This window comes from Coffea arabica, chromosome 9e (genome assembly GCF_036785885.1).
Source record: "Coffea arabica cultivar ET-39 chromosome 9e, Coffea Arabica ET-39 HiFi, whole genome shotgun sequence".
Taxonomy (NCBI): domain Eukaryota; kingdom Viridiplantae; phylum Streptophyta; class Magnoliopsida; order Gentianales; family Rubiaceae; genus Coffea; species Coffea arabica.
Genome location: NC_092327.1, coordinates 14,618,666 through 14,646,617, shown reverse-complemented (window position 1 = coordinate 14,646,617; position 27,952 = coordinate 14,618,666).

The following is a 27,952-nucleotide window of genomic DNA, read 5'->3' as shown; positions in this document are numbered from 1 at the left end:
AAAACGGCAAAAACGGCAAAGAAATGCATGCGCGCGCGTGGAAATGAAAACGGTATGAAAACGGATTGCACAGTTTCGACCATATCTAGAGCTGTGGTTATCGGATCAAGGTGTACTATGTGAGGACCCGTAAATTTTCTTTATCTCATAATATGTTATTTTCTTTTCTTGCATGCATTTTCTTCATGAAACCCTATTATATTGCTTTTTCGAGATTTTTATACGTAAATATAGTTTTAAAATCATTTTTCTAGTATAAGTTAGTTTTTAAGGTTTTAAGAGTGTATACCGGATGTGGGACGCACTAGTGCGGTAAATTCGATAAAATTCGGCCAATTAGGTTAAGTTGTGTATACTGGGTTTAATTTATCAGGTATTAAGAGACAATTAGAGGTTACCTAGATGGATTATCATTGGAGAGACAAAAGGATAAGTTTTAAGCCAAAAGGTGACAAGTGTCACCATTCAATTCACCCTTGGACTTTGACCTTTTACTCTACCTTTACTTTACCTTTCCTACATATTAAAAATTCACTACAAAATCATCACCATACTCATCTTCTTGGCCGAGACTTCTTGGAGAGAAAAGAAAAAAAAAACCTTCAACTAGTTGATCCAATTTCTTGCACAAATCTTGTGATTCAACCGAAAACTCTCGAATTCACTCCGTAGAAATCCTTTGTTAGGTGGTAGTGACTAAGTTGGTGGAGTGGTTTGGAAAGAGGAGGTGCTAATTTGCTTGTTTTCTTGAGGTTACAAGGTGAGTTGTTAAGAACTTTTCCCTTAGCTTTGATAATGTTCAATTGGTAGCTTTAGTGGCTTAATATGATGACATATGGTGTGATTGTGGTTTGTTTATGGTTGGAAGTGAGGTTATGATGGATTTTGATTTATTATTGTTATTTTTCTGTTTTGTATGATAATCATGGTTTGGTCATGGATTGAGGGCTTATTACAGTGTAATCTGGAGCTAATATATGTTGGATACGATTGGTTGCGAAAATTTCTGGTTAGCGCAGAAAATGACAGTTTAGGGTTGTAAATTTCCCCTGTTCTTCCCGGTATTGTTAGACCTAGTTAGAAGCCGAATTAACCTTAATTTAAAACATAAAAGTTGTAGGAAATGATGTTTTATAGCTTTCTGTAAAATTTCAGATCGATCGAAACACCGTAACATGTGAAATGACTGAAATACCCTTGACTGTCCATAAGCCCTATTTTCGCAGACAGTTTTCTGTCTTTGTATAGATTTCAATTTTTGACTCTGAAAATGCATGATTTAGCTTTGAATACCTTCATAAGAAATATAGGTCTATGTCTTGGATTCGAAACGCCATAAGATACACCTCAATCGGACTTCGGTAGCCTGAGTTATTGTCATTTACGTATAGTACGGTTAACTAGCCCGAATGTGAGATTGTGGTTCGGTAATTTAACATTTTGACCTGGATATACTACGAACTGGACTGAGTTGTCTTCATTAAAGTTTTAGGCCTTTGTCTTAGCTTCGAAATGGTATGAGATGCATCCCAATCTGATAAGCGTAGCTCCGGTTGTGTCTGTTCCGCTAAGCGACGTCAAATCTATCTTTTGTTTTCTGACTTAAACTTCATTTCCGGACATTTTCCTAGCTTGAAATTGCACTTGTACGACTTTGAGCCTAGTTGAAGGGCTATTGTATTGAGATTTTTTATGTGTTGAATTGGACTGAGTTGAGGAAAACAATAAAGCCATAAATGGCTGGAATATAGCAAAATACAGAGGGCATGCTGCCCAAAATTTTAGGGCTACGCGATTCCTTCAAGTTGAGTTGATCTTAGTAAAAATGAAGGGGTTTAGGGGTTGTTTGTAACCCTAAGACCAACTGTTATCTTTTTTCTCTGTACTAGTACTTAACCTGGGAAGGCATACGACTTGTGATCGAGCCTCACTTGCGTATTCCGTTTACTCGGTTTTGAATGTGGAAACTCCAACTACTTTACCTTTATTATTCTTAGGGTTTCACGGTGATTAAGGCCACTTTGGGTGAAACCTTTGACGTACCTGTACTTGAACTGGTGAGTGTATTAACTTGATTTCTGCACTTGTAATCTGTGATCTGAATGACTGTACTATCTGTTTATTCTATTTGAGACGAGGGTGTACTTTGTCACACTCGTTCTCTTGTCTGTCTGTATGCCTATTTACTGTGTAAAATCTGTTATCTGTATCTGAGACTGTTCGGACGTCGTTTGGAGGCTGGTATCCAACGACCTTTTTGTGACCTCTGAGCTCAACACCTGTGGCTAGTTACTCGAGTCGAGCCGGCAAGGGCCTGGTCGATTAGATAACGAACCACAGTAGTCTGTTCTAGGAATCTTTGGGTATTGAGACCCTTGATTCCGGTATACTCGAGTATTACCACTTCTGCTTCTGTTGAGGTGTTCGGGTCCGGTAAGGGGTATGTGTGGTGAACGGGATTTTGGTGTAAAGTGGTGCTCTACTGGACTGGACTGGTTACTTTATTTGGAAGTTGACAGAGTGTCAACTATTATTTGATCAAGCTTCAGTGAAGCAAATGGGAATTTGGCTCCTGAGAGCCACCCGTATCCTTTCTATCTATGGTGTTGTTCATTTCTTTATTTGGTTTGCATATTTGACTAATTGAATATGAAGTTCCATGATTCTTACTCGCTATTATTTTGGTACCTCATTGAGCTTAAGCTCACCCCCTTCCCGTTATCTTTGTTTTCCTTACAGGGAACCACACTTTGAACCGTGATTTTGAGAAAAGGGTTGAGCTAGTGTAAACATTCTTTTGTTAGCTTTTGTGTATTCAGAACCCTAATTGTCTTTTAGTTAAGTATCACGCTTTTAATTGTAAAGTTTTCAATGTATGTATATAAGTGTTTTATCATGTACCGTAAGTGTATTCATTTGAGATGGTACCTTTGCGTTTGATGATATGCTACTTGTAACCATTGGACGATCGGACGAGTGCGGCATTTGATTGATTGATTGTTCTCTTAGGGATTCGTTCGTGCGCTATATCGGGTTTGTGTGATTCGACTCCGTAGTCCTGGCGAGAGTTGAGCAGGTAGTCCGCCGAACCCTTTGGTTCGCCTTAAGGTGAGATGGGGCTGTCACAGGTGGTATCAAAGCCGCTTCGCGTGGTCTCTGCGCGGAGTGAGCTTGGGCCAAGTGGTGTTATGGTCCTGATTTCGTGAATGTGTCTAAGTGCTCGTTTGAGCATAAGTTATGAACCGTGCATGTCATAAGTGTAAAGATCTTTATCATGGGACTTGAGGAAGCTAGATATGTATGTCGGGTAGGAATCTTTCATATATGGATGATTTACTCTTGGGACCGGCCGGCTCGAGTTGTGAATTATCTTATTTGGGATTCTTGTGCCCAACTACTAAATCGATGAGAGCCTAGCTTAGAAAGGACTTGGGCAAACTAGAAATTTGATTCTATGGAACTTCATGTGGTTTGTTCGGGTGTTCGTAAGTATGATTAACCTGGATTAAGATATAAATTGTGGCATTCTCGTAGATTAGGGATGGAGGTCTAGAAGGGAAATAACTTTTCGTTAGTTGCTTTTGTGCTTTTAATCTAGTTCGTTTATAGTACTTTTGGATGACCCCGCTACCTTCATGGACCTCTTTTGGTTGTATCCAGCTGACTGCTACTGTGTGACTGGTTCGGTACAGTTGTGTGTATATATGCTTTTGATCTGTGTGTACCTCTTGTTACTTGCTTATGCTTATAATTATCTTTAATATTATCTTTGCACTTTAGCCTTAGATTGACTTAGATCAATGGAGGGTACTCGTAGTGGACGAGGCCGTGGGCGTGGAATTAGGCAACCCATGTCTGAAAGGGGCACTGGGGAAACCTCATTTGGACCAAACCCTGAACCTAGAGTTGACCCCAATGTCCAAATAGCTGCTGCCATGCAGCAAATGACTGATTTGCTAGCCCAAGTGGTGCACCAACAGGGTCACAACCCTAACCCCAACCCTGGGAACCCTGGTAATCACGTGGAGAGCGAGGACCGAGCCCTCGAGAGGTTCTAGAAGTTTGCCCCACCAAAGTTTATTGGGGGACCCGATCCAGATGTAGCCGAAAGGTGGCTAGAGAAAATGGTGGATATCTTTGCTGCCCTGCACTACACGGAGGAACGGCAGGTGACTTTTATTATTTTCCAACTGGAAGGGGCGGCCCGTTCTTGGTGGAACATAATACGACAAAAGTGGGACCGAGAGCAAACGCCCAGGACTTGGGTGAACTTTATGCGAGAGTTCAACGCTAAATTCTTTCCTCCACTAGTTCAGGAACGAAAGGAGGATGAATTTATCCGGCTTCGTCAAGGGACCCAGACAGTGGCCGAGTACGAGAGCCAATTCACTCGGCTGTCAAAATTCGCGCCCGAACTCATCGTGATCGAGCAACGAAGAATACGGCGATTCGTCCAGGGTCTGAACGTGAAGATCCAAAAAGATCTAACAGTAGCCCAAATTAACGCCTTCAGCGATGCCGTAGAGAAGGCGCAACGAGTAGAGAATGCTAGGCTGCAGGTGAAAAACTTCCAAAATAAACTACCTGCCCAACTCTCGTCGGGACTCAGTCGTTCACTTCAATCCTCAATCGAAACCAGAATAAACCAAGAATAAACATAACAACGATCCAAAACTCAAAGCGCAACTTATATACATTTCTTTCTCAAAAGGGAGTACAACCATCGAATATACAAAGGTTCTCAATTCACCATACATCCAACCCGTGCCGAGCACTAGGACGAGAACCATTACAAAATCAAAGAAACTAGTCTAGGCTAGTCTCTACCGCGCTCTCGTCCTTGCTCGCCTTCCCCTGTTAAGGAAAACAAAACTAAAGGGATGAGCTAAAAACTCAGTGAGGTTCCGAACACATAATCAAATAATCAATCCAGTTCAAGAAACATTCACAAGGAAAAGCGATAACAACACATTCATTAAAAGGATACGGGCTCACAGGGAGCTATTCGTTCGTTCGTTCATTCGTTCATTCTCCTGTCATTCCCCTTATTCCTCCAATCATTTTAAAAATGCATTTTGATAAGTAAAACCCTTCATTTCATTCATTGCCACTCGTTCATTCATTTCATTTCACCCCCTTCCGGACGTTGACCGGACTCCACCCGACAACAAGGTAATACTCGAGTATACCAAACGTTCACCTAGGGTCACTAAATCGCTCGATCGAGTCCGCTTCTGGCTCGAGTCGATCAGTAATGAAGGGCAGGACCTAGTTCAGCCATCAGGCTTACATTCATGCATATATAATTATTCAATCATTGAAAATTTCACATTCATTTAGGTCGAGTGCGATAAAGTACACACTTACCTAGAAAACTCGTTTTTAGCAATCATTGAAAGCATTTAACATTCAATCAAATATCCATAACATGGAACAAGGCATATAGTCAAGAGGAACATAACAACAAGGAACACTCACCTATTTAAGCAAAATAACGTCCAAAGTTTCCTTCCGGATAATAGTCTCAATCACCAAGGAACCCTAATAATATCAAACGAACACATTATGCTTCAACCATCAAAGATGTAAGTGAGTCAAAGAAAAGTCGAATACGTACTCGTACAAAGTTTAAATATGGTTTTGGTAGTGAAAAGAGTACATTGAAACCAAAGGACATAAGTAAAATATTTGTAAAACTTAGACTCACTTGTAAAGAAATCGCTATTTGAGTCGAAGTGGCAAAGAAAACGTAAATACCCTAGATGGTTCACATGGTATTCGCTCTCAAGTCTTACTCAAGTCGCAAGTATATCGACCTAGTTCTCGAGCGTAAATTTGGGCAACACGCCCTTTGTATTTACCTATTTTCCAGCCATTTATGGCTTCATTCTTTTCCTCAATCAAACCAAAAGTCATATACAAAATCATCTCATTTCAATAGCCATTCCATAGGCTCCAAGTCATACAAGTACAAAATCAAGTTAGGAGCATGTGCAGAAATGAAGGTTGAGTCAAGAAACAAATGACAGATTTGACGTTGTTTTGCGTAACAGACACAACCGAAGCTACTCTTATCGGATTGGGGTGAAATTTATACCGTTTCAAAGCTACGACAAAGGCCTACAACTTTGATGAAGACTACTGAGTCCAGTTTGTAGTGTATCTAAGTCAAAATCGCAAATAACAGAACCAGAATCTCACATTCGGGCTTGTTAACTGCCTTATGCATAAACGACAATAACTTAGGCTACTGAAGTCCAAACGAGGTGATTCTAAAGGCATTGGAAAGCTAAAACATAGCACTACAACTTTTGTGTTTTGGCCAAAGGCTAATTCAGTACACATCAGGGTGAACAGACACGGTTAGTGTTGTGAAATATCAAAATTGTCCACTGGACTAAACCTATGAGAGTCAGGGGTATTTTTGTCTTTTCACTGGTTACATTGCTCCAATTGAGCTGAAATTTTGTAGGAAACTATAAAACATCATTCTCTACAACTTTTATGTTATATACTAAGCCTAATTCGGCCTCTAACATCACAAACTGGAACCCGGCAGAACTGAAGCTTGAATTTCCAGAAATCTGGACTTTTGTTATAGTCAAGCTATAATTCACATTTTTACCTTAAAATTACCACTACTTTCTCCTTTACAAGATTATATACCATATATATACACCATATAACACCTAACCCACAAGAAATATGAGTGAATAAATCAAAACCCTAAGTCAATATTCCTCCCTCCAATCATCAAAACCATTTGAAACAAGCATCACAAGCACAACTCTAACATTAATACCCAACTTAATCATGATTAATGGAGACAGAAAGAGTGATCAGCCATTATACCTCAAGACAAGACCTTGCAAGAGTGATCCTCCACTACTCCTTGAAATTTTTGATTCCTTAAGCTTCCCAAACTTCCAAACTAATGATTAATCGGTTTAGTTTTTCTTGTTCTCACTTACAAAGGTTGGATTCAAGGTTGGAAATGGAAAACTCTCTTCACTCTCCTCCCTCTCCTTGCTCTCGGCTAAACCAGAAAAAAAATGATGAAGAATGAGCTCAAATGAAAGATAAGAAGGCAAGACAAAAGGGTTTGGTCAAAGGGCCATAGATGGCCAACAAGTGGCACCACCAAAATCCATCCAAAATTTTTTTCTTTTCCTTGCATTTTTAGTCAACATTTTCAGCTATAAGGGCTGAGGATGAGGGAGATATTTTGCAACAATATCAAGGGTATGTGATGGTAGGGAAGTGGTAGTCAAGTGGTGTGTTCAATCGATAGTGAACATTACCCGTCGGTTCTAGCCGTTTTTCCTTAAATCGCGTATACTAGGGTTTTATCTTCTAATTCACTAACTTATTATTATCACTTCTAATCACACACTTAATATCATCTAAAACTCACTCTTAATCATCACATTTATCGCACTAGCGGGCCTCACATCAATAATGCGTTTCAAATTTAACGTCCACTAACGCATACTAGAAAAATGAATTTAAAACTGTACTTGCTTGTAAAAATGCATAGAAATTTTAATATTTCCAAGGAAAGTATAAAATGTAGGCAAAGAAATAAAATAATCCTAGTTCAATTGCCGCGCTCAACCGTACTTCCAACACATACACATATATACATATCGTTCACCCAAATACACGTAATATCAAAACCTTCCTTTGTTGAAAACAAATGGTTAACACATTTTCACTTAACAAGGGGAAGTGAGAATAAACAAAAGGCTAAGAAAATGTGAAAATTTTAGGGTTCTCACAACTCACAACTCTAAACTACTAATTGACAATTAATTGAGGTAAAGGGAAGTTCTAGCCAAGGTTACCTTGTTCCTCCAAGAAAGCTAGAAGCTTGGTGTTTTCCCTTCCAAAATCACTCCACCAATAACTTGAAATCTCCTTAGTGAACAACTTTTATAGAGTAGATTGCAATTTGGTTGGTTGAAACACAAGATTGAAGCAAGAAATTGAAGATACAAGATGAAGTCTTCTCTCTTTTCTTCTCTCAAAGTTTCGGCCAAGAGGGGATGAAAAGTGGGGAAAGCTTGGTAAAAATTGGCTTTAGGGAAGTTAAGAAACCTTTGGTCAAGTCCAACTTCTAATCGGGTCGCGACACTTGGCACCTTTAATGTTTAATCTCATCCTCTTGTCTTCCAATGGTTACTCTATCTAACTAACCTCTAATTATCTCCTAACATCTTATAAAATAATCCCGTTATACAAAACTTAACCTAGTCATGAAAACTTATCGCACGTAACGTACTAGCAGGTCCCACGTCCAATATACACTACTAATGCCACATGAACTAATTTATACCGGAAAAACATCTTGAGAACTTAATTCCCTTATAAAAATAGCTAGAAAATTAATATAATAAAGGAAAGTATAGAAAATGTAGGCATGGAATTAAAAATAATGGCTAGAAAACAAGAAAATTTTTGGATTCTCACAAGTTTTACCACACCTTCCTGACTCCACAAGACGTCAAAGGTAATCGCTTTCATCCTCTCCTTCTCACACAAGCCCAGATCTTCCCTAAATATGTCAAAGATCTTGCTGCACTTTGTTCATTATCCTACTTTGCTGTTTTGCTTCCTATAGCAGCCCAATGGTTTGGGTTTTGTTGCATAATTCGCTGTTTAATCTTGTCCTGAGAAAATGAAATTTGATGGTTAATGTTTGGTGGAAAAATATTTGCTCCAAGTTGCTTGTTTGGTCTGATATGCTACGGGTTTGATGAAGAACCCAGAAAAGTTGTAGAAGAATGAAGAAGAAAGCTTGTTTCGTACCAGGCTGCATGGGTTGCATTTTGACATCGAGATTTTCATATAATTTCACTATGGCCCAAAAATCTGGAGGATCGGCCATTCTTTTGCCCCTTCAAATCTTAATTGTCTTTGGCATGTTTTAATATGATTTTTGAGTAGACTATTTATGAATTTTACGGTGTAAATTGGGGTTTAGCAATTTAAAATCATTTTTATCTCTTATTAGGTTTAATAAAATAAGAGGAAGGTTGGATTAGGTTTAGTTTAGTTGGGTTTAGTAAATGGGTTTGGTTTATTTTGATTGAATTTTGGCTTGGGCTTGGGATGTTAGAGTCCATGTATTTTTGGTTTGGCTTGTTGGTTCAAAAGATAGGCTGGCCTACTTGTTTTTCTTTGAATTTCGACCGGGCCAAAATAATCTTAGCCCAAGGGAATTAATAAAGATGGACCAATGGCCTGTTTGGCTAAGAATCTGGTCAGAAAATTTGCATAATGTGATAGCCCGTAATTTTTCCATTTTAGGGTTTTATGATATTCAATGGCTTGTTTTCTGCACTTTCTGTATCCGGAAAATTTTCTAGATAATTTTTATGAGTAAATATAGTTTTTAGATGATTTTTCTAGTATCGAATAGGTTTTGAGAAATTAAGAGCGTATACCGGACGTGGGACCCACTAGTGCAAAAAGTTCGGAAAAATTCGGCCAACTAGGTTAAGTTTTGGATACTGGATTTAATTTACCGAGTGTTAAGAGATAAGTAGAGGATGCTAAGTGGATTGGTGTGAGAGGAAACAAAGTGATAGACTTGCATTAATGGAGGTGACAAGTGTCACCATTGGATTGGTCCTTAAGTAAGACTACTATTCCTTTTCTTACCATTGACCAAATAAATCAAAAAAATAACCAAAAATTCACCATTTTCTCTTCATCTTGGCCGAGCTCCTTGAGCGACAAAAGAAAGAAAACTCTTCAAGATTTTGGCTTCAATCTTGCTTCAATCAACTTACTCAACCATCCAACCTTGATTTTGCTCCATAAAACCACTTAAGGGAGTGATAGTGAAGTGTTGTGTGGAGTTATTTGGAAAGCTAAGAGGACTTGTTGCTCTCTCTCTCTTGTTTCTAAGGTGAGTTGTGAAGAACCACTCTCCTCCCTTTATTGATGCTTAAATCATGCTTAGTGGTAGTATGAGATGCAATATTATGGATTATTTCTTGATTTGTGGTTGAATTGATGAAGTTTTATAATTTTTGGGGATTTTTCTGTTTTAATATGAACATGATTGTGTGGCTATATATGATGATTGGAAATGATGTTTAAGGACTCTATGAGGTGGAAAAAGTGGTTAATTGCAAACAATTTCTGTTTTGGAAGAAATCTTGGAAAGTTAGGGTTTATGATGATAACATTCTGCCCGGTTTTGTAGCTCCTAGTTAGAGGCCGAATTGTCCTTGTCTTAAAACATGAAAGTTGTAGGGAATGATATTTTAGAGGTGCCTTCAAAATTTCAGGTCAATCGGAGTAGCGTAGCTTGAGAAAAGTCGAAATTACCCTTGCTGTTCTGGTTTTACCCGAATTGGAGAATTGCGTCTGTAATTGGTTATTTTGGTTAGGAATGCTTCCGAATTGGTTATTGAGGCCTTCTGATTAAATGTAGCCCTGTTTCTTAGATTTCAGCTGGTTTTGGAATTTCTGGATTTGGACTTGGATAGCCTGATTTATGATGTTTCCGCTAGAATGCGTTCTGTGAATCTGTTTTTGTGATTCTGGTGTAGTATTTGCATTTTTGACCTGGTTAAAATCGAAACTGGGTTGAGTGACCTTCTGTAATATTGTAGCCCTATGTCTTAGCTTCGAAACGGTGGGTCTTTCACCTTTATCCGATAATCGTAGTGTCTTTGGTGCCATTACCGCAAAATGAGGTCGAAAACTGTGTTTTCAGGGTTACAACTAGTTGCATTTCCGGATTTTCTGGTTTTCCCTAATGCTTGTATATGTTTATGGAACCCTATTTGGGTCGTATTTGGAATTGGTTTATGACTCGTTATCGAGTCTCATTGTACTTGTTTGCATGTTTTAGGGCGTGACGGTGGTTCACGACGTTCTTTTGACGGTAGTGCATGAAACACCATTTGCAAGCTTGGTGAGTGTACTACTCACTTATGTGTTACTATATAGATTTGATACTTGAACTTGATGAGTTGAATGTTAATTGATTGAAGTGAGAGCGTACTTTATCACTCTCACTTATTGTTTCTCTTGTTATTGGAATGTTACATGAAATGTTACAGGAAATGAAAGTACTTGATTTGGTGTCGATTGGACGAGTATCCAACGACTACAATTGTTATCTTTGAGCTCAACCCCATTGGTAGTTGATTGAATCGAGCCGGCGAGGGCTTGGTCGTGCCAATTAATGATCCTTGGGGAAAGTGTTATATGGAATCTTGTAGTAAGAGAGACTCTTGATTCCGGTATACTCGAGTAATACCACAGTGCAAGTGTTTGGAGTTCGGGCCCGGTAGGGGGATGTTAGGTGGATGGAATGGAAGTAAAGTGGAGTCTACGGTTGGTTACTTTTGAACATTGACGGAGAGTCAATGAGATCCGATCAAGAATGCAAACGAGGAAAAGGGCTCTTGAGAGCCACCCGTATCCTTTTATCCTCAATATTGACGTGTGCCTTGGCTTACTTTTGATGAATTGAAATGAAAAGCTTTATGCCTATGTGAACTTTGTTGCTTGGGTAGTATTCTCACTGGGCAATTAGCTCACTCTATTCCTTTTGTTTTCCTTACAGGAAAATAACTACTTTTGGACTGCAATTGATAATTGGTTGCCGAAATGAGCTAGTTGGACATATCTTTTGTATAGCTCATTTATTGAAATCCTAAATGTACTTTTGCGTCTGTTTCTCTTTTGATTTGGCAAACCATACATGTATCCACTTTTGAATACTTTTGTATGCAACTTTGGATTGTAAACACTAAAGTTCAAGATGTGAACGTTTGCTTGGTTTTTGGTTGGGTTCTGACGAGTCGGTTACTATTCATGGCCGACTCCGGATTTCATTTTTTTATTTTGGGTTATTTTGCCATTTTGACTTGTTTACGCGCGTTTGTAAGTTCCGGAACGCAATAGATCGCTCTAACTGCACCGTTAGTCCTGGCGAGAGCTGGGCAGGCAGTCCGCTAACCCCTTTGGTTCGCCTTAGGGGAAGGTGGGGCTGTCACACATAACAGTCCCTATACTTTTGTATAATTATACTAAGACCCTGAAAACTTCGATTTCTTTCAATTAGGTCCCTATTTTAATTGCAATTTGATTCCTAAACTTTATTTTTCTTTGATATTGATCCCTAATTTTTGTAATAATAATAATTTGACCCCAAAAGTTTCTCAATGTTTGCAATTAGGTCCCTCGCAGATTTGATTTCTCAAACGAAAGTTATGTTTCTTCTTTAATTATTAATTATATTTCATTTGAATGCTTCAATTGATATATTTCACATTTATTTCCATTTCTTTATGATTTATTTGTTAATTAAATTGGTGTCTTGATCATTTTTTGTTAATTTTGGACTTAAATAGAGCAAATCCAACCTCCATTAGCTCCTACTTCAAGGGAGGTATCTTCTTTTGTTATTTTAAATCTTTCTATGTGCTCTTATTTGTTTTTATGTGTGTAATTGCATGTTTTTGATTGATTTTTCTTTTAGTTATTCGTTTTATTTATTTTAAGTTTCATATATTTAATTTAATTTTGATGATTATTTGAAAGGTATTGAAATGCCAAATTGTAATAGATAGGGGTTCAAGACATGTATTTAGATAGACTATGTAATTGATAGGTTTTAATTCTTACCAAAAGTATAATTAGTGAGATAAATGTAATAGTTAAGTTATTATTTTATTCTCTCCCTTCTTAGATTGTAGTTAGGGCTCTGAATGTAATAGTTAGGCTTTTATTTGCGTTTCTTTGCTTGTGTGCTTGCATGCTTGGTATTTGTGTGTTTATTCGTTTTCCTTAGGGTCTTTGCATCTAGATATCATGCTTACGTGCTATGTGCTCTGTGTGATTTATGTATTTACTTGCTTTAATTATGTTTTATATGATTTATTTAGTTATAATAAAAGCATGACGTCACCACACTAGTCCAACACTAGTTGTGGCCATTTTCCTTAATTTCTCGCTAATTCAACACTAGTGAGAACTTATAGATATGGGTTAATCCAATGCTAGACCCTTAGGGATTGTCCACGCGCTCGATCATGTTTGCGTGACAATAACTACATTTCATGCATATTTTCTACTTTTTAGGATCTTTACCATTTTACATGATATTTTCTCTATATGTATATCCCTTATCCCTATGTGCGAAACATGACATTTAGACTTGCATTCCATATAAGAAAAATTAGAAATAGGTTAGTGCATTTGCTTGATTAGATTAGGGAGTACCCTTCAAATATGGGAAATGGACGAGTATGACTTCTTAGACTTAGCACGCTCGTATCTCCTCTATAAAAAGAAAAATTGATTAGTCTCCTGTGCCCGTTATGTTGCATTTATCTTTTTAGGTCACCTATATTTATATATTATAATTTTTTCTTTTATTCGAGTCTCACTCTTTGCATATTCGTGACCTCTTCTAAGAATCATTTTGGGCATCACAATTAAAGAGATTTGCACTAATTAAATTTTGAAGAGATATTTCGACCCTCCCGATATCCATTAGATCTAGGTTTGTATCCATATAGTAACATCCAAATGTGATAAGTTTTATAGGTTAAATTAAGAAATTTTTTGACTAAATCACGCAACTACTCTTGGTTAGGTTGAAAGGGTGTCTTGGATTTTATCCTTGCCTTCCTTTTTTTCTATCGTGACTCCCGAGCCCTTTTCTCTTGTGTTTTGAAGACTTAGTGTCGCGCCCCACTTTTTGAATGGTGTGTTGTGTGGTGTGTGAGTAGTGGAATGTGAACGTGTGCGAAATGAAAAGTAAAAGGCCATGGGACTTGAGAATGCGACGATTTGGCCATATAAAGTTCAAAAGGGTTTTTGTGTATCAAAAATGGAGTCGCCACTTGGTATAGGGTTAGGGTGTACCAAGTCACCCAAAAAGAAATTTTTTAAAGGAAAGATAGAAAGAAACCCCTTTTGAACGACTCCTAGTCCACGTAAACCAACGAAAAAGGTTCGGGAGTCACATTTGACGAAGGGGAAGGCAAGGTTAAAAATCCAAGGCACCCCTTCGACCTAGTCAAGGCTAGTTGCGTGATTTAGCCCAACATCACGACTCTAAACTAAGTAACAAACTACCTGGTGATCACAATCCAAATGACCAGAAAACTTGGGAAAAGATCATGCAAAAATTCTGAGAAAGAAAACAAAACTGGTTCGGCAAAATGATTGCTAATTTCAGCAAAGTACTAGAAAATGATTCAGACACTTCAACCCCTAAACATACACACCCAAACCTCTTGTCCAATTCCTTTTCAACCCGTACCCCAACACTTCAAACATGCAAACCCAGCTAGCAAAACAGATGGCCGAAACTTATGATGAACAAATGCAGGTAAGAGAACAGCAAAGGAAATGCGAGAGCTATCTTTCTTCATTCTGCTGCAGATTTGCAGCCTCAACTTATTATTTAACATGCCTAAGCATGATCATCTAATCTCCATAAACTGAATGAAAAAACAGGGCATGGAATGCAGCAAAAGAAAAAGTGAAACTGGCGACAATTTCCGGCCATGCCTCTCGGCAGATTTCAGCTGCAAGTTTGCAGCTTATTTCACACAAGGAAAAAGCCAAAACTTTGTACAAAAACTTATTTGTTTTGTCAAGCTAGCCCACATGCCTCCAAACATCAGTTTTAGCATTAAGGAGAACAAAAGGAACGCAGCAAAGAAACATCAACATTCATTCCGACCGAACCCATAATCATTCTAGCGCAAGAAGCCAAAACCGAACACGAAAGGTAAACATACTCTGAACATCTGTGCCTAAGGCGAAGCTCAAATTCAATGGGAAACAAAAGGTAGCTTACGACGTTTCTGGGATGACGATTCGCAGGTGATGATGGTGATGGCAGCTGGGTAAATTGGAGACCTCTGCTACCGTCGCTGCTCGAGTCATCCACGGAAGAGGAGCAGATGAAGAAGCCGTAGATGAGAGGCTCTGGAAGCGCTGATGGTAAACGGCTTGGTGAAGGTGGCGGTAGAAGCCCTGGCTGCTTCGATGGCTACGGTGGCGGTGGGAGTTGAAATGACGTACAGCAGCGGCAGCGGATGCGGGTTGATTTCTTGATGACGCTGCAGCAGTAGCTGCATTTCTGGAGGAGGCAGACCATAAAACGAAGAAAGGCTTCGGCTTCTTCAAGTTTTTGGGTCCAGAGGGCAGAGTTGGTGTTGGACGGCGGAGGGTGAAGGGTAGCAAGAGTGGGCAGCTGTGGACTGATGATGAAGATGGAGGTGGTATCAGATAGAAGGCCCCAGAGGCGGAGCTCGCCGTACCAGGATCAAGCTTTCTTGTTGCTCTTCAGATTTTTCGTATTTTTTCCCTCTATGTTTTCTCCAACTATCTCTCAGCCGTTCTTCTCTCTATCTCTCCCTTGCGGCTGCTCCCTTTTGCGGCTGTCTTGCCTTTGCTATTTATACCAGCATCTCCAACCCTAAAACCCTAGCCATCTCTCCTATATTTGCAGCTAAGGGACTGCCCAGGTCCTCTCTTGCAAGCTGCGAAAATACGCAGCTTGCTGTGGCGTGTTCCATTTTTTTTTTTTTTTGTAAAAGTATAATATAAATATAGATAACCGATTACCTACTAATAATAATAATAAAAAATAAAAAATAAACGCAGAAACGCTAACGAAATGCTAATTTTCTTTCTTTTTCTTTATTTTTCTTTTTCCCTTCTTTTTTCAAGAAAACATTGAAATTAAATCCCAAACAACTGAACATATTTTTGAATGCTTTTCTTTCTTTTTTTTTCTTTTTTTTTTCGAGAAATTTTATGCTGAAACTTAAAAGTAAAAATAAAAACTAAAAAACTAACACTAATAAGTGAATAAAACTAAAACGACAAATAAAAAACTAAATGCTAAAAATTGGTGTCTACAGTTTGCCCCTCTTTGTCTGAGTTTTGGAAAAACTTGAGACAAAGAAGTAGACACCAAATACTTACCTGTGTTATTCGGCGGTGAACGTCTCGAATGATGAATGCTTTTAGAAATGGGGACTGACCCCTTTTGACAAAATTTTAAAATGGGATTGACCCAGACAAAAAATTGAAAATGCGGGACTGGCCCGAACAGAACTTAAACGGGACTGACCCGAACAGGAATTTAAACAGGACTGACCCGAACAGGAATTTAAACGGGACTGACCCGAACAGAATTTAAACGGGACTGACCCGAACAGGAATTTAAACGGGACTGACCCGAACAGGATTTAAAACGGGACTGACCCGAACAGGAGTTAAACGGGACTGACCCGAACAGGAATTTAAAAGGGACTGACCCGAACAGGAATTTAAACGGGACTGACCCGAACAGGAATTTAAACGGGACTGACCCGAACAGGAATTTAAAAGGGACTGACCCGAACAGAATTTAAACGGGACTGACCCGAACAGGAATTTAAACGGGACTGACCCGAACAGGATTTAAAACGGGACTGACCCGAACAGGAATTTAAACGGGACTGACCCGAATAAGATGAAAATCATGGTGCACACTAGTGGGACTGACCAACGGCTAATGGCAATGACAAATGAAAGACACACTAGTGGGACAAACCCAACGGCTAGCGGCGAATGCAAATGAAAGGCACACTAGTGGGACAAACCCAACGGCTAGCGGCGAATGCAATTAAAAGGCACACTAGTGGGACAAACCCAACGGCTAGTGGCGAAAGCAAATGAAAGGCACACTAGTGGGACAAACCCAACGGCTAGCGGCAAAGCAAATGAAAGGTACACTAGTGGGACAAACCTAACGGCTAGCGGCGGATGCAAATGAAAGGCACACTAGTGGGACAAACCCAACGGCTAGCGGCGGATGCAATTAAAAGGCACACTAGTGGGACGAACCCAACGGCTAGCGGCAAATGCAATTAAAGGCACACTAGTGGGACAAACCCAACGGCTAGCGGCAAAGCAAATGAAAGGCACACTAGTGGGACAAACCCAACGGCTAGCGGCGAATGCAATTAAAAGGCACACTAGTGGGACAAACCCAACGGCTAGCGGCGGATGCAATTAAAAGGCACACTAGTGGGACGAACTCAACGGCTAGCGGCAAATGCAATTAAAGGCACACTAGTGGGACAAACCCAACGGCTAGCGGCAAAGCAAATGAAAGGCACACTAGTGGGACAAACCCAACGGCTAGCGGCGAATGCAATTAAAAGGTACACTAGTGGGACAAACCCAACGGCTAGCGGCGGATGCAATTAAAAGGCACACTAGTGGGACAAACCCAACGGCTAGTGGCGAACGCAATTAAAAGGCACACTAGTGGGACAAACCTAACGGCTAGTGGCGAAAGCAAATGAACATGCTTACTGGCGGGACAAACCCAGCTCCAGCAGCGATGAAAATGAAATGCTTACTGGCGGGACAAACCCAGCTCCAGTAGCGATGTAAACGAAATGCACACTGGCGGGACTAACCTCTGTTCCAGTGGCTATGTAAATGAAATGCTCACTGGCGGGACTAACCTCACGCTCCAGTGGCTATGTAAATGAAATGCTCACTGGCGGGACTAACCTCACGCTCCAGTGGCGGTGAAAATGAAATGCTCACTGGCGGGACCAACCTCACGCTCCAGTGGCGGTAAAATGAAAAGCACACTGGCGGGACTAACCTCTGCTCCAGTGGCTGTGAAAATGTCTTGACAATCGGACAGTGGGATCAAACCCGAGCCTGCCGAGGTTGGCGGGATAAAACCCGGCTCCAACGTGATTTTTGTGAAGTTTGTGAATGGTCAGTGGGATAAAACCCAGTTCTGCCGAGGTTGGCGGGAAATTGAATTTGATTTGTCAAGAAACAAGAAATTAAATTTGATTTTCCAAGAAACAAGAATTTGAACTCGATTTTTGATTTCTGACTTTTGAATTTTTCTGATTTTTCGAGAGAATCTTTTTCAAAAATAATTTGCCCCCAGTGTAGGGCCCTTTTCCCTTCTTTCTTCTCTTTCTTCGGCATCGGCCTTCCACATCACCGAATGCTCCTTCGTCGATTTCAACTATGAATACCTGCACAGGGGGCTTACATGCACTCAAATTTTCATGAAAAAGGCAGCGTGATTGATTTGAAAGTCTTGCTTGAGTCTTTGACGAAATCCTCAAATGGACTATAAAAAATTTGCCCCAGTGGGCTTATTTTGTGAAATCTTGGAAATAAAAATTTTGCCCCAGTATGGGCCCATTTGATTGCAAGAAATTGGTTTGGATGTCTCTCCATTTATTTGAACCAAGAGAAATCACACTTTCCAAAACTTAGAAAGTAATCATATATACAACGTGAAGAAATTTGAACGTTGAGTTTGAACTCATGGCGAAATTTCATGATGAATCTCTCAGAATAATACCAAATTTTCATCCTCACTTTTAGCATCGGTGCCCAGAGTGGCGGGTCACCACTTCTTGTTGGCTCATCTTTCAGGGCTAATCGAATGGGGTGTTATTTATGATTTGGAAATGGCTAAAGGAAATGGAAGGTCAAGACTTGTCTTATTTTGTGGCCAAATTGTGTGTAATCCTTTCTATACCACATCTTAGTGAAAGCAAAGAATTTGTCACCCTTATTTCTTAAGAAAACTTAGTCAACATACAAGCTTTATAGGCTTGCAACAAAATGGGTAGAAGCGATAGCTAAACCTGTGAAAACTGGTTATACTCCCATGATCACAAATGATTGATGGATTTCTTACGAGCATAATCGTCACTTTGGATTGTCATGAAGGAATAAGTCAACGATGGACTTTATTAGCTTGTAATGTGGCTTGAAGACGATAGTTAAAGAAATAATTTTCAAGGACATTGCACCGAAGATCGCATTTTTCCTCAAAATTACCCCTATTTTGAACTCAAAAATCTCAGAATTTGTTCGTATTCTTTTCATCATTCACCAGGGATTTCAGCGTCGAATTTTCTGCATTTTCTTGCATTTACTTTTCTTGCTTTGCTTTTTGTCTCTTTCCCCATTTCCCTCAACTTGGTGGGTTTTCACATGGTGAGAAGCGTCAACCCCATACCCAAGCAATTCAGAAAAATACAGCTAAAATTTTCCGGCATCAGAAATTTTCTTGACAGGGCCATTGCAAAGAATGGAAGTCAGGACTTTCGGCTTTTGTAATGGGGTCAGGTGGGGTGCTTAGAAAAGTTAAGGCTTGAAGGCAGATTTCAAAAGTGGTTTGAAGAATCTGAGATCGCATTGTTGCGCCAACCCTTTTTAGGGTTAAATCAAGACTTTGCCCCAGTTTATGCTCAATTGAGGCTTTTTCACTTTCATTTTCTTTCTTCTTTTGACTTTTCGGCCTTTTGCCATTCTTTGAAACTTGCCCCAGTTTATTTTTGAACTGAGGTTCTCTTTTCTTCTTTTGCTTTTGATTTTGTGACTTTTCACTTTTTCACTTCTTGAAATTTTTCTTTTCCAACTCAAACTTGCCCCAGTGTGGGGTTTGCGATTCTCAGGGGTTGCCAAACGAAATAATTTATTCTGAAGGCTCAAAAGGGATAACTAGGGATAGAATGTTTGATTGAAAAAGAAGATGGCCTGACTTTTAATCCGTTCCTTACAATAACTCTGAAAGGAAACTTTCATTAATGCGAAATTTCTGGCATGTATCTGACTTAACTGACTGAGGAAGACCCTTGTTCATCCATATTTGTGAAACATAGGCGATCCACCGGACAGAACTTGTCTTTTTTTCTCTTTTCTTTTCTTTTCAAAAATTGAAACCCTGGTAGAATCAAATTTCCCCAATTCGCGGTTCCCTTTCCTTTTTCCTTTTTTCTTTTTCAGAATTCCCCAATCTCCTTCCCCAATGTGGGGTGCGATCATATGTGCACTCGAAAAAACCACCAATTTTTGGCTCAAATGAGGATGCAAGGGATAAATGGTGTTTAGGTTGTAGAAACGATGGCCAATGTATCATTCTTACGCCTCATGTTAACCAAGTAAACGAATTGGCTCGTTGAGAATCCATTCCTTTTTGAAAATCTTCCCAATGTAGGGTAGTGATCATTAAGGCTCTTATTTGAAACGAAATTATTCTTTTAAGGCTCAAATGGGAGAGCAAATGATAAAATCTGTATAGGTAGAGAAACGAATGCTCAAAGTATCATTCCAAATTTTCAAAACAAACAAGAATAATGCACATTTTTGCTTTCACTTAGATGTGAATTGAATATAATTAGACACAGTGAACATTTTCAAGCAGAGGTTGCCCCAATTTGCAATTTATCAATCAATGGGACTGATTTTATTTTGGGGTTAAGTGAAGGAGAAAGGTATCTCATGGGCCTTCTGAGTGATCTCTTTTACCCTTTTTCCTGACCACTCTTATTGTGAATTTTCAGGCAGGAGGTTGAAAAATCCCAATTTAGTCTTATTTCTTAAAATTCATCATGAAATCTCCAATGAATAAGAATAAAGAATGAAATGTACATAAATATACACAAAACAATGATTGTCCAAAAATTTTACTGCTGAAAAAGTTTGAAACAAAATTTCTCATTCAATTACGATACAAATGAGAAGAGAGAAACTTGTAAAGAGCTCCACATATACACTTTTTGTTTCCTTTTCTTTTGGAACAAAATGTATTAACAAATCAAATATACAAAATTTTCTTTTGGAAATAATTATAAAATCTCTCAGATGCTTTAGCGTAGAGCTTCCAGATAGATCATTTATGTTTTCATTGTAGGATCTGCCCAAGAATCACACAATACTTGCAATTTTTGACACCTTATTAGATCAGAAGTGTCATCAGATATAGAAAAATATTTTCCCTTTTATTGAAGTGTTTTTTATGAATGCAAGGGAAGGGGGGAAAACAAAAGAAAAATACCCTGAGTTAGTAAGAAAGAATATAAAATCGGTATGCATGCCCTATGGGGGACCCTTTTTATGCCAAGGGTAGGCCTAGCATGAAAATGCAATCCTCCAGAGCAGGCACTATACAATACCTGATGGATCCAATCAGCTTATGGAGTGAAAAATGATTTGAAAAAATTTGGCCCATTGGAATGGGAAGAGACGTTTGTTAAAATGAGGACCTCGTCCGAAGGGATTGATCACTTTTGATCGACACAAGAACTTGCAAAAACGCACGGGTTTGACCTTGACGAACTTCCTATCGGAGAGATTGGAATTCGTTTTGACAACTTTTCTCAGTGAAGCACGGGTCAAAACTCCAACTGATCAAATGACTGGATGCAATGGATGTTTTTCTCAAAATCGACTAGGTTTTCCATTTTGAATTTCGACATTGAAACCCTAATTGGTCAAATGAAATTGACAATTTATTAAAAATCGACCGGATTACCCTAAAAGGGAAACAGGTCAAATGAATTGAATGAAATTTAATTTATCCAAAATTAATCAGATCACCCTAAAAAGGGTAAATTGATCAAATAGATTGAACGTAACTTGATTGTTATTCTTGGTTTTGGTGATCACAAAAGTTCTTTGAAATACAGTCCAAGAAAGTGAACACTTTGATCAGGCCTGATGGAACAAAGAAAGCATATGTTTGATTGACTCCAGACTACGATGCTTTGGATGTGGCAAACAAGATTGAAATAATATAAATGAATTTAGTCATTGTTTTGTTCCGATCAAAGATATTGTCTTTTAAGTGTGTCATTCTTGGCACTTTGAAATGTTTATCTAACCTTCTTCAAAAACAAGTGTTTTTGTCTATCCAAGAATCAGGTTCGAATATGTCATCAAAAGCAAAACAACCAAAATGTGAAGCAAAAACAGGACAATCAGGTCGGACGGCCGAAAGGAAACTGTCGGACGTCCGAAAGGATGAAGAACATCAGGAAGGAAGCACCGTCGGACGCTCACATAGAAGCATCGGACGTCCGGAAGGATCGGACGCTTGCCATCGGACGCTAATCAATCGCATCGGACGTCCGAAAAATTCCAAGATAACTTGCTAGCTCTCGGCCCAAGGTCGGACGCTGTGCTGTCGGACGACAAAGAACTTATCGGACGTCCGAACCTCAACTTGGCTATCATCGGACGATTGGTTCGGACGATGATTCGATCGTCGGACGTCCGACAGCCCCAACGGCTAGTTGACTCTTCAGCTGCCTTCTATCCGTTGGAAGCATTGATGAAGCCCATTTCTGGTTCTCTTTAAAATCAAACTGGTCTGAACGAAGTAGGGACTTTTTGCACACTTTGTTTACAAGATCTAGTGAGATATTTTAGCTAGAAAATAGTCTCCAAAGCAGATTTGTTTTAAAGTGGTGTGAATTTCTGTTGAGCATTTCTTTTGTGGTTGAAAGGATCTTTAGTGTAGCTTTGTTGAGGGTTTTCTGAGTGATTGTAAAACTTCCTAGCTTGACTAAGTGAGGCTTAGGGCAAGGAGGAAGTGCTCCCTCCATTGTACATCTAGTTGATCTTCGTTCATCAAAGAGAAGTTGCTCTTCCTAGTGTTTGGTCTTCAAGTTTGGGTTAAGCTTGGTAGACACTTGGTTTGTCTCTCTATTTTACATTTCTGTTTAATAAAATATTCATTGCTTATCTATACTTGCTTCTCTGATCAATATTGCTATTGTCTTCTTATCTACTTGGTTGATCATTACTAAAAAGGAAGGTAAATTTTCATTAACGAAAAAGTGCATAAACTTGGTTAAGATTTTAATCAAACCAATTCACCCCCCCTCTTGGTTGTCTGTGGGACTAACAATTGGTATCAGAGCTTGGTCTCCTTGAGATTAAGCTCTAACGGCTTGGAGTAAAGATGACAACCAGTCATGCTATGTTTGTTGAGGGGCAATCTGTTACTAGGCCTCCCATGTTCAGTGGCTCTAACTATGTTAGCTGGAAAGAACGAATGATTATCTTTTTACAATCTATTGATATTGAACTATGGTTTATTGTCAGTGAAGGACCGCATGAAGCTAACTTTCTTGATGCAGATACAGGGTTGCTTCGGCCAAAAATGAGAGCTGAAATGAATGCTCAAGATAGAACTAACCTTACATTGAATGCCAAGGCCATGAATGTTCTTTATAGTGCCTTAGATTCAAATGAATCAATTAGAGTGAAAGGCTGTAAATCAGCCAAAGAAATGTGGGATAAGTTAAGAGAAATCCATGAGGGTGGTGACAATGTGAGAGAACAGAGAAAGGCCATCTTGGTCACAAAGTATGAATCTTTTAAGATTGAACCTCTTGAGGATATTGACAAAATGTTTTGCAGGTTCACTGACTTGATCAAAGATCTCGAGGTGTTGGGCAAAGAGTACACCTTGGGAGAGAAGAACAGGAAAATTCTCAATGCTTTGGGCAAAGAATGGGAAAATAAAGTGACTGCAATAGAAGAGGCTAAGGATTTAAGTTCTGTGCCTATTGAATCCATCATTAACTCACTAACCTCTTATGAGTTGAAACTGAAATCTAAAGTGCAGGAGGAAGAGGATGCTAGAGCAAAGAGAAACATTGCTCTAAAGACTACTCAAGGTGAAGATGATCCAGCTCACCTGGATGATGAAGACTCGGATGGTGATGATAATGATCTTGCTCTTATCACCAGAGGCTTCAAAAGGATTTTGAATAAAAGAAAGTTTAGAAGGGGAGGTCCTAGCAATCAATTCCAGAATCAACCATCTATCGCAAAGTACAAAGGAAAACAAGATTTCAACAAGAAACAGTTGGACAAATGCTTCGAATGTGGACAGATTGGACACTATGCAAATGAATGCCCCATGAAGAAGATGAAAGATGGAAAAGCTGATCGAAAGCCAAGATTCAACAACTTTCAGATTACTTGGAATGAATGCAACTCCGAAGGGGAAGTTGAAGAAGAAGAGGAATCAGCTCAAATGGCCTTCATGGCTATTGGAAATAATGAGGTATCTTCCACTCACTCACAATCTGAAAGTGATGATGATGAAGATGATGATCTTGAATCTTTTGTTGAAAAGCTACATAATGCCTTGAAGGAATCTTATGATAAAAACAAGCTGTTAAAACAGAAAATTGCTTTTCTCATTCAAGAAAATACAAGTCTGGTTCAACAAAATAAACATCTAAAGACTGACAATGAATGCCTTGTAAGAGCCGGATGTGATGTTCAAAACGAGCTTGACAGAAAGACTAATATTTGTGAAATGCTGAAGGAAAAGCATGGTGATTTGAAGAAAAGAATGGACATCTTGGATGAAACTTTGAAATCAAGAAAACAGGATTTTCTCAAAAGAAACATGTCATCTACCCATCTTACTGCTTGTCAAAGAACATTTGCTCACAACAAAATTGCACATGGCTTCACAACATATAGAAGAGGTGGATTGAGATATATCAAACCAGTACATGTTAAGAACTCTTTCATTATGTGTGATTTCTGTTGTCAAAGAGGGCATTTGAAAGGAGATTGCTATGTGAAAAGAAATCTGAACAAAGGGATGAAATGCATGTGGTTAGTTAGATACAATGCTAACTATTATGGACCCAAAAATTAAAATGGGTACCAAACACCTTATCTTTTCAGGAAAAAGGATCAAACAAGTCCAAATGGTTTATTGATAGCGGCTGCTCAAGGCACATGACCGGTGATCCCTCCTTGTTCATAAAGCTGAAATCAAAATCAAGTGGAAAGGTAACATTTGGTGATGATGTGAAAGCTAAGACAATTGGAATAGGTGATGTTGGTAAGGATGGTGAAACTTTTGTTCATAATGTGCTCTTGGTTGATAACTTAGGTTATAACTTGCTTAGTGTTAGTCAATTGTGTGATAAAGACTTGTATGTGTTGTTTAAAAAGCTTGAATGCATTGTACTTGATTCCAAATACAATGTTGTGTTCAAAGGTAAGAGGTTTAATGACATATATATTGTGATTCTTGATAAAGTTGATTCTTCTAGCTTAAAATGTCTTAAAGCTTCAAATGAAGATCCTTGGTTGTGGCATAGAAGACTTTGTCATTTTAACATGGACTTACTAAAGGAAATTTCGAAAAAGGAACTAGTTAGAGGCTTGCCAAAAATCAGTTTTGAAAAGGATAAAATATGTGATGCATGTCAATTTGGTAAGCAAACAAAAGTTTCTTTTAAAACAAAGAAGTGTGTATCTACTTCAAAACCCTTAGAACTCTTGCATCTTGACTTATTTGGCCCTACTCAAATCTCTAGCTTGGGTGGTAAGAAATACTGTTTTGTGATTGTGGATGATTATTCTAGATACACTTGGGTGATATTTCTTGCTCATAAAGATGATGCCTTCAAGAATTTTACTTCATTGTTTGCTAAAGTGCAAAATCTGCTTGGTTTAAAAATTGTTAGAATTAGAAGTGATAATGGAACTGAATTCAAATTTTGTGGATTTCCAGAATTTTGTGATTATAATGGTATAACTCATGAGTTTTCTATTGCAAGGACTCCACAGCAAAATGGTGTTGTAGAAAGGAAAAACAGGACTCTCCAAGAGGCTGCTAGAACTATGTTGAATGAATGTAGATTGCCTAAATACCTTTGGGCTGAAGCGGTAAACACTGCATGTTATGTAATGAATAGAATTCTCTTGAGACCTATTTTGAAGAAAACTCCTTATGAACTGATTTTTGATAAGAAACCTACGGTTGGTTATTTCAAAGTATTTGGTTGTAAATGCTTTATTTTGAATCTAAAGGAACATCTTGGCAAGTTTGATAAAAAATCTGATGAAGGAATATTTTTGGGATATTGTGAAAATAAAAGAGGATATAGAGTTTTTAATAGAAGGACTCTTGTGATTGAAGAAGCTATACATATAACATTTGATGAAGCCAATGATGATAATTCCAAAAGTTTGTGTGAGGATGATGATGTAGGTGTTCGAGAAGGAATGGAAAAGCTATCAATTGGGAATGAAGGAAGTTCTAAACCAGCAGCAACTGAAATGGAAAATGAAGTTCATAATGATCAAGAAGTGGAAGATGAAGACAAAAATGATGATCCACTCAAAGATCTTCCCAAGGCTTGGAAATTCAGCCAAAATCATCCAAAAGAACTTATAATTGGTGATCCATCCGAGAAGGTAAACACTCGTTCCTCATCTAGAAAATTGATTGATAATTTTGCTTTAGTTTCTCTTTTTGAACCTAAAAATATCAATGATGCTTTAAAGGATGAAAACTGGATTTTGGCTATGCAAGAGGAACTTAATCAATTTGAGAGAAATGAAGTTTGGACACTTGTTGATAGACCTCAAAATCAGCCTATCATTGGCACAAAGTGGATTTTTAGAAATAAGTTGGATGATAAAGGTGTTGTTGTAAGAAATAAAGCCAGATTAGTTGCTAAAGGATATGCACAAGAAGAAGGAATTGATTTTGATGAAACATTTGCTCCCGTAGCAAGATTAGAATCTATTAGAATGCTTCTTGCTTTTGCTTGCTTCAAAGGTTTCAAATTGTTTCAAATGGATGTTAAAAGTGCCTTTTTAAATGGTTTTATTGATCAAGAAGTGTATGTGGATCAACCCCCCGGTTTTGAAAATACAAAATTTCCAAGTCATGTGTTTAAACTTTCTAAAGCTTTATATGGTTTAAAACAGGCTCCAAGAGCTTGGTATGAAAGATTAAGTGGGTTCTTGATTGAAAAGGGTTTCAAAAGGGGTGTTGTGGACACCACACTTTTTACTAAGCATGTGTTGAAAGACCTTCTTATTGTGCAAATATATGTTGATGATATTATTTTCGGTGCTACTAATGAGTATCTATGTAAGGAGTTTTCCACCACTATGCAAAATGAATTTGAAATGAGTATGATGGGAGAATTAAATTTCTTCCTTGGACTTCAAATACATCAAGCTCTTGAGGGAATTTTTATAAATCAAGCAAAATATACCAAGGAATTGCTGAAAAGGTTTGGCATGGAGGACTCAAAACAAGTTGGAACTCCAATGTGCACTTCTACAAAGCTTGACAAAGATGAAGAAGGTAATCATGTGGATGAAAAGCATTATAGAGGTATGATCGGAAGCCTACTTTATTTAACCGCAAGTAGACCTGATATTATGTTTGCTGTTTGCTTGTGTGCTAGATTTCAATCTTGTCCAAAAGAATCACATTTGAATGCTGTAAAAAGAATTTTTAGGTATTTGAAAGGTACATTAGACTATGGTCTTTGGTATGCTACATCTAATGAGTTTGCTTTATATGGTTATTCGGATGCTGATTTTGGAGGTTGTCATGTGGATAGAAAGAGTACGAGTGGAACTTGTCATTTTCTTGGAAATTGTTTAGTCTCTTGGTTTAGCAAGAAACAATGTGCAATCTCTTTGTCTACCACCGAGGCGGAATATATTGCCGCTAGTGCATGTTGTGCTCAACTTCTATGGATGAAGCACACTTTGAATGATTTTGGATTGTTGTATGACTGCATGCCTGTATTCTGTGATAATACTAGTGCTATCAATTTGACCAAAAATCCTATTCATCATTCTAGGACAAAACACATAGATATAAAGCATCACTTTATTCGTGATCTTGTTCAAAAAGGTGAAATATGTGTAAATTATGTTTGTTCTAAAGATCAATTTGCTGATATTTTTACCAAAGCTCTGCCATTAGATCAGTTCATTCATCTAAGATCAAAATTAGGAATAATCGAAAAATCATCCTAATATTTCTCAAAGTCTTCGGACGTCCGAAAGAAGATGAACGGACGTCCGATGATGTTCTTCAGCCATTTTCCAGAATTGCGCCTGTTCGGACGCAACTGTCGGACGCACAACTTCGTTCGGCCGTCCGACAGTGCAACGGCTCATTTGTTTTAAATCAACTTTCTTCCTTATTTGCTTCAGTCTCTTCATATCCTATTTCCTCTCGGACGAAAACTCTCTCTTCCCTCACTCTCAAATTCGTACCATTCTGTAACTACCATTCCCAAATTGACTCAACCAAAACATTTCCCCATCGTTTGCGTTTCATTTC